Consider the following 7,500-nt stretch of genomic DNA (forward strand, 5'->3'; position numbering starts at 1 on the left):
CGATGCCGAAGCATGCCCTGGGTGAGGGGGGTGGTCGAGGGATCCTTCCCACGGTTTATGGTGGATAGTAGCAGGTCGCCCCCACAAGCCCTTGCGAGTCCCGCAGACGGTCCCAGAGGCTGACCCGTTTGGTATCTCCTCACTGTAAGATTTTAAAGCCAGATACACGCACCTACGGAGCTAAAACATTGTATAATAGGTTTTTAGGACACGTTATGTCTCTTGGGACCCCTCCCTCCCCTCCCTAGGGAATAGTGCTTCAAATCGATGCTCCTCAATGTGTTAACTGGGTTGAGGAAAATACATTAGGGTTAGGTAACGACTTCGGGGTTAGGGTAACCATTTCTTAGGGTTAGGGTAACAATTTCTTAGGGTTAGAGTATCGATTTCTTAGGGTTAGAGTAACGAAACTAGGGCTTTAGAATTTCAAATTCGCCTACACTCAGGGATGTGGCCGCTTTACAGCCTGAACCTGGCCGATAACAAGCAGAATTTCGACCCCATTTCCTCGTCTACGACCATACCACAGGGAAAGCACCGGTTCTCGTCCGATCACCGAAGTTAAGCCCTGTCGGGCGGGGTTAGTACTTGGATGGGTGACCGCCTGGGAATACCCCGTGTTGTAGGCTTCAATTTTTTGTCTTGCGAACATCTCTAAACGTTTTATCCCAATAAATAGCTCTCCATACACCACAATTTCACATAGAGAGCCGTAGGTGAGTGAGGAACAAAATCAAAGCAAAAAACGAGGGGGGGAAAACACCTTTTTGTCAAAAATCGGCCAGCTAATGGCGAAAACTCTAGTGCGATCGACTTTTCTTACAGAGCGCGCGCGAGCGAGTGAGCACGCGCGAGATGAACAGTTTATGATGTCAAATTCTACTTCTGTGATATCAAATCATTCCAAATAACGAACGAAAAAATGAATAGGAAAAAAACGCACACTTCTGAGACGCAGTTTTAAGCCATCGTGACGTGGCAAAACACTCGCACACTTCCAAGAGGAGGCGCGCGAAAAACGGCACTGAAAGTCGACAATGGTTGGATTCAGACTGCAAACGAATCGGGAAAAAGGTTCGATACTTTTACTACTCTGCTAGTTTGTTTCCTTCCCTCGTTCATTCGTTCACTCGCTTGCTCGCACAAAGGATACACTAACGATAGCAATAGCATTTCTAAAAGCGGCTCCAGTGACAATAAAACCGCTCAAAAGGTTCAAAGTGTACTCACGGTCCAAGTCGAATGCCCTTCTATGCTCGCTCGCTCGGTCGATCGGCCGTTTGGTTTCCTTTCATTTCCTTTCCCTTCGCGCGCATAGCACAGCACGGCACGGCACGCACAACCTGCAAATACAAACGAACAGGACTTTACACACAATAGAGCAGACAGGCCTTGAACAAAAACAGCCAGCAAAGTTACGCACCGCCCCGAAACTCACCTTGTTTCCTTCCTCCAGTCTCTCCAATGCACTTCTACCCCTCCAAACGTGCCAACACCTTGGCCAGTTGTGCGTCCTTTGCTTTCTTTGCAAGTCTACCGGTCCACTGCAAAAGCAAAAATACCCTCGATAGTCAGTAAGAGGGCCATATAGACATAGTTTGGATGACTTTTGCGGGGACGAGCGCGAACGCAGGTCCCCACTACCAGAAATTATACGCTCGAGTTACCCACATTTGGGGTAATCGCAAGGGTCAACCCAGTCGAAGTGCAATGAAAGGGCCTCGCCTTGAGAGGACTGCCTCCTTGATCACAGTACCTCCCGCGTCAGGTAAGTATGCTTTTTCAGCGTCTGCCCTCGGTGAAAAAATCCACTTACCCCTAGGTCCTTGTGGTAGTGCTTTGCGCACTTCAGAAAACGTAGGCCAGCGGCCGTTCCTGCCATTGTCTGTTGTCTGAATTATCATCCCTCTTTCACCTCTTCCCCCTCTAAGGGCGGGCGGGGCTCCTGTAAACATAAAAGAATGCTATACCGTTGACTTTGTTTTGGATTGAATGTGTCTTCCCCAGAGGGAAGTGGGCCGCACTCGGAGGTAGTGCTATACCGAGGCAACCCGTGGCTGGGACGAGGCAAGCCTCTTTTCCACAGCCCAGTTCCAAAAATCAGTTTAATATATGAGCTGCTCAATGAGCAGCGTATCAGATATTAAGCTGATAAGAACAGATTTTTAAGTTTTGAAATTGATTTATTTAGAATAAATCTATATACAGAATAAAAGTGCGAAACGCACGTGGGCTTGGCCCTTACTTATTAATTATAAATCGAAAGAAAGTTCCAAAGTCCAAACAAAACTAATTAATCACTAATAAAGTCCAGAAGAGGTCCATGTAAAGTCCGTATTTACACTAAATATTACTAATTATTACTATTCCTTACACTAATATACCTAATGTACCTAAATAAATTAAGGCTAATTATTGACATTCCTTAACCTAATACACCCTAACCTAATGCACCTAAATAAATCTTAAGCTATCAATTAACTAATGAACCTAAAAAGTTGTTACTATTACTAGGTCAATTAATTACTATTTACAGAAATATTTACATCAATAATTTATAAGAATCGCCATCGAAACGGCAAAGACCTGGAGCCTCCCAAACATTCTTAAACTCCGAAAACGGAAGCCGAAAAAAATCACAAGCTACTCTGTTCCTGACATCACCGAGGATATAACGAATCATACCCTCGGGAGTGTCATTTCCGTTATGAAAGGTAGCTTTATTGCGAAACTTCCAGACACCGTACAGAATCGTTTTGATTAAGAAGCGGGCTAACTGAGCCTTTTTAGGGCTAACGGGAGCCCAACGGAAAAAGAAAACACGAGTACACGATGGCAAGAAAGGAAAGCCAAGAAGAGAAGAGAGAACAGGAGAGAAGAACGACCACACACGTTTCACACGAACACAGTTAAGAAAACAATGATCAATTGTCTCTTTACGGGAGCAGGACGCGCATTTGTCAGAGTCGATATACCCCCAATTTTTTAGGGAGTCGCGTACCTTCACAGCGCGGAGGACAATTAACCAAAGTATATCGTTTTTATAGTTTTCGGAAAAATCATCCCTAACAGAAACCCAGAAACGGTCGAGATCAAAATCTATCGGAAGAAAGGCAGACCAAAAGCGATGGAGAATCGGGGAGGCAGAATTCTCTCTCAAGAGAGCTAAATAGCACTTCTTGGAAGAGAAAACAAAATCTCGCCACTCTTGGTGGGAAACGATCCCGCGAAGAGAGGCGAGAATCGAAAAGCATTTCTCATAATAGGGTGTCAAATTCTGTGTGCTCGGAGTGGAGTTGTCACGAAGAGAACGCCACTCCGGCCGGCAAGAAGCAAGTCTAGAACCTAGAAAATATTTGGTTAGGAAAAAAGACTTCGACTCGCGATCATCGAGAATAGAAATGAGGGACGCCAACTTAAGAGAATCGCTTTTGGTCTGAAAGTTAAAAATGCCGAGACCACCCTTCCCGAGGGACTGGTGGCAAGTCATCCGGCTAACCGTTTCAATGCGGGATCCCCAGAGAAAAGGCCAGACTAAATTGTTAATTTTCGAAACCACCCATTTAGGGACACACAACACAGCAGAGAGATACAAAAGTTTACTAATCCCCAACACATTGATTATGAGGGATTTACCGACAAGGGAGAGAGATCGAGATTTCCAGAGATTAAGATGTTTCTCTAATTTCTCGAGCTTTGGTCGCCAATTATCGGCATCGGTGTCGGGGCCAAAAACAACGCCTAAAATTTTCATTTTCGTCACCCACTTGAGGCCAAGCGGCTGGTCGCCGCGCGAACGCCATGCTCCCAGCCACATGGCCTCAGTTTTTGCGACGTTGAGACGAGCTCCAGACCCACCCTCATACACATTGATCATGTTAAATAAAGATTGAAGGGAACGATAGGATTTAACAATACAGGTCGTATCATCAGCATAAACACCCACTTTATAACATAAACCTCGTGCGCCCGGAAGGAGAAAGCCCTCGATATCTGGATTATTTCGGATTTTGCACGCAAGAGTTTCAACACAAAGAATGTACAACAAGGGAGACAGGGAATCTCCTTGTCTCACCCCGCGGGATAAAGGTATCGTGTCTGACAACCACTCGTTCACAATAATGCGCATGTTAGCGCCATTATATAGGGTATTGATCCAGAAACAAAAGGATGGACCAAAACCGAAACGAGACAATAAATTTAACAAAAAGGTGCGATTGACACGATCGAAAGCTTTCTCTTGATCGAGGCTAATCAAAATACCGGTCTCATTAGTACGATCGATATGATCTAGCACATCTCTAAGAACGTGCAAATTCGATGTAATTTTACGTCCGGGCACAGAACAGGTTTGATCAGGATCAACGATAAATTCTAGAACCTTAGAGAGACGAAGAGAAAGAACTTTGGAGCAAATTTTATAATCGACATTCAAAAGAGAAATCGGTCGCCAGTTTTTCAGATCTTTACGGTCACCTTTTTTAAAGATGACACGCGTATTACTTGTCTTCATAGACTCACACATCTCCCCAGCCCGATAACAGGCATTAAGGACACGGCACAGGTGCGGACCTAGCCGATCCCAGAATTTGACATAAAATTCAACAGAAAGGCCATCGGGGCCAGGTGCCTTATTGCTGTTCATTTTCTTTAACGCAAGGGTCATTTCATCAAGCGTCATCTGGCCTTCGCAAGACGACGCTTGATCGGGAGAAAGTTGACGCGGCAGAGAGGACAAAAGGTCGTCCTGCAAGGTCGCGTCAACAGGCTCTTCGGAAAAAAGACGCGAGTAAAAATCAACGTGCGCTTTTTCGATCTCCTCCTGAGAGGAGACTTCGGTGCCATTTAGATCGTAAACTGAAGAGATGTGTGATCTCTGAGCTTTGATTCTCTGCAAGTTAAAAAAGTAACGGCTAGGCCGCTCGCCTTCTTCCAGCCATTGTGCGCGGCTCCGAATCATGATCCCCTCGATTTCTTTAACGCGAAGGGCTTTCAACTGGCTTTCCGTGTCAGAAATCAAAACGGAGACGGTGTTGTCTCCACCAACTAAACGTTGACGGAGACGAATTAACTTATTCGTTAAATATACCTGCTTTTTACGCAACCGCCTCCGTTTATTACGCGAAAAGGCGATCGATTCCTCTTTGATGGACAGTTTCAAGAACTCCCACCAATCCTGAAAGCTCGCGAAAGAGGGCAAAAAACGTAGATGACAATCAATCAATTTTTCTATAGTGGTACAAAAGTCCTTATCTTTCAGAAGGGAATTATTAAAATTCCACACACCCGGGCCACGTTTGACCCCGGTGGGAATGTCAAAGACGAAGGAAACAAAATCGTGATCGGAAATTGGACAAGGTGAGATGTTGCACTCCACGCCGGGTGACAACAACTCCCTTGAAACCAAAAACTTGTCAAGTCTACTCCCGATAGACAAGGACGAATTGAACCACGTAAATTCCCTTGAGCCGGGATGCAAATTGCGCCAAACATCAACAAGAGCAAAATCATTTTTCAAAGACTCGTATTCTTTGTGAATAGAAACGTTTCCACCAAATTTATCGAGAACGTTATCGTAACAATTAAAGTCCCCTCCGATGATGATTGCATCGGAAGGAATAAAAAATTCGTGGAGAGAATCAAAGAAAATCTTTCGCTCTGCAAGATTAGTGGGAGCGTAAATATTAACTAAATTCACCTCTACACCGTTGCTCCTGATCAAAATACTGACAATACGACCGTGTGAGTCTTTTTTCCAAGAGACAATCTCATCAGAACATTTCGACGAAATTAAAGTAACCACACCACCCTGTCTACCAGAGGCTGGAGACCAGAAACAACGGCCCAGCCATCTGCGAGACAGGGATTTAATAGTGGATTCAGAACTGACTAGGGTTTCTTGAACAAAACAAACATCACAGTTGGAAGATTCGATCGAATCAAACAAAAAATTATGAGTAAGGGGACTAGCAAAACCCCTTGCATTAACAGTTAAAAGCTTAAAAGGAAAACTCTTGGAAAAAAAGACTCACGCAACATAATTAAACTCACTTATGTGGAGGTTTTTTCTTGCCCTTCTTTGTGCGTTTCGGCGATGCATCCGCCGATTTCCTCTTTAAATCCATGGTGGCGTTCATGCCATCTTCCGAGCAGTCGAGCGGCGACGGAGAAGGATCAAGAACAGGTTCAGAGGGAAGAGAAGGCGTTGATTTTGCAGAGAGAGGAGAAGAAGAACGTCTAGTAGCGGCCGAAAGGGAGTCAGAAAGAAGAGCAGGAATACGATGTCGCGGCGGGTCGGGCACAGATTGAGCAGATTTTACGAGGCCATCGGTGTTGAGAATTGAAGAGTCAGGAGAAGAAGGCAAAGGCGAATCACTAGAGTCAGAAAGAACAGGAACAGAAGAAGTATCGTCCACAGGCACGGGGGAAGGAGTTTCAGAAATTAGAGGGGAAGCGGGAAGCAGATAATCTGCGCCACGACCATAAGAGCAATCGCTCAATCCATCATCGTCGTCGGATTCTACCGCGACATCGTCCTGCTCGTCAGTTGGAGAAACGGGAGGAGAGAACCAAGAGTGTACACAATTGATCCCCAGGTGCCCTTCCTCCTTACACAGACAACACAAAACAGGACAAGGACAATCGCGGGCCTCGTGGCCGAGACCCTCACAATTAAAACAGATACGGTTGGGACAAACATTACTGAAGTGACCGGGACGATTACACTTACGACACGTAGGTACCTGACCACTATGCTTTACAAACACCTGGAACTTACCAAACCGGAGGAAGCTGGGGATCGGTTTTGAAATGCGTACACGATAATGTCGAAGGCCATTGTAGATATTTGGGGCCAGCGAATGCTTGCCCCGACGATAGTGTAGAACTTCGCAATAAGGTGCAAGGCGTTTAATTATAGCCAGATCCGACAGCTCAAAAGGGGCGTCGTATATCGTTAGGAAAGTAAGTGGCTTGTCAACGTCTTGTAAGGCGAAACGCTCGGCGTCGACCTGCAATGAATTCAAACGGAGAAATTTCTCCTTTGCAGAAATGGTCTTGAAAGTGACCGTCACCTCGCCATTCATTTTCCTTTGTAAACATGCTATTTCTGTCGCGTCAATGTCAGCATTCTCTAGCGCTTCAAAAACCGACTTCGCCGTCGTCGTTTTGCTGGGCGTGAAAAAGGCAGTCCTTGGCCGCTGCGGCATCACATTCTCTGAGAATCTAAACCTCTCCTGCCTCGACGGGTACTCGTGGGCTACCGTTCTCGCTGCCCGTGAAGCATATGAGTCGCCATTGACGACATGGCGGTCTTCAGTGTTCTCTGCATTTGTTTCGGGCACCACATTATTCAAATCATCATGCATCTCATTGTTCGAATCACCAGGCATCTCAACAGGCATCTCATTACTCGACTCCTCAATCATAGGTACCATATTCTCGCATGCATCCATGTCACTAAACTAACTATTTTACACACAAAGCGAAAAAAGTTTAAGG

At 45.5% G+C, this 7,500-nt stretch overlaps 2 non-coding genes and 1 pseudogene across 2 annotated transcripts; 1 reads left to right on the forward strand and 2 right to left on the reverse strand.

Annotated features, from left to right (window-relative positions):
• Positions 1 to 510: 510 nt before the first annotated feature.
• Positions 511 to 629, forward strand: LOC136278790 (5S ribosomal RNA). Its single transcript, XR_010716558.1, has one exon. It is a non-coding gene; the product is annotated as a 5S ribosomal RNA (ribosomal RNA).
• Positions 630 to 1,612: 983 nt separating this feature from the next.
• On the reverse strand, positions 1,613 to 1,776 carry LOC136278788 (U1 spliceosomal RNA). Its single transcript, XR_010716556.1, has one exon. It is a non-coding gene; the product is annotated as a U1 spliceosomal RNA (small nuclear RNA).
• A 232-nt stretch (positions 1,777 to 2,008) lies between these two features.
• On the reverse strand, positions 2,009 to 2,187 carry LOC136278798 (U2 spliceosomal RNA; annotated as a pseudogene).
• Between the last annotated feature and the right edge of the window lie 5,313 nt (positions 2,188 to 7,500).

The sequence above is a fragment of the Pocillopora verrucosa genome, unplaced genomic scaffold (assembly GCF_036669915.1).
Source record: "Pocillopora verrucosa isolate sample1 unplaced genomic scaffold, ASM3666991v2 scaffold_56, whole genome shotgun sequence".
Classification (NCBI taxonomy): domain Eukaryota; kingdom Metazoa; phylum Cnidaria; class Anthozoa; order Scleractinia; family Pocilloporidae; genus Pocillopora; species Pocillopora verrucosa.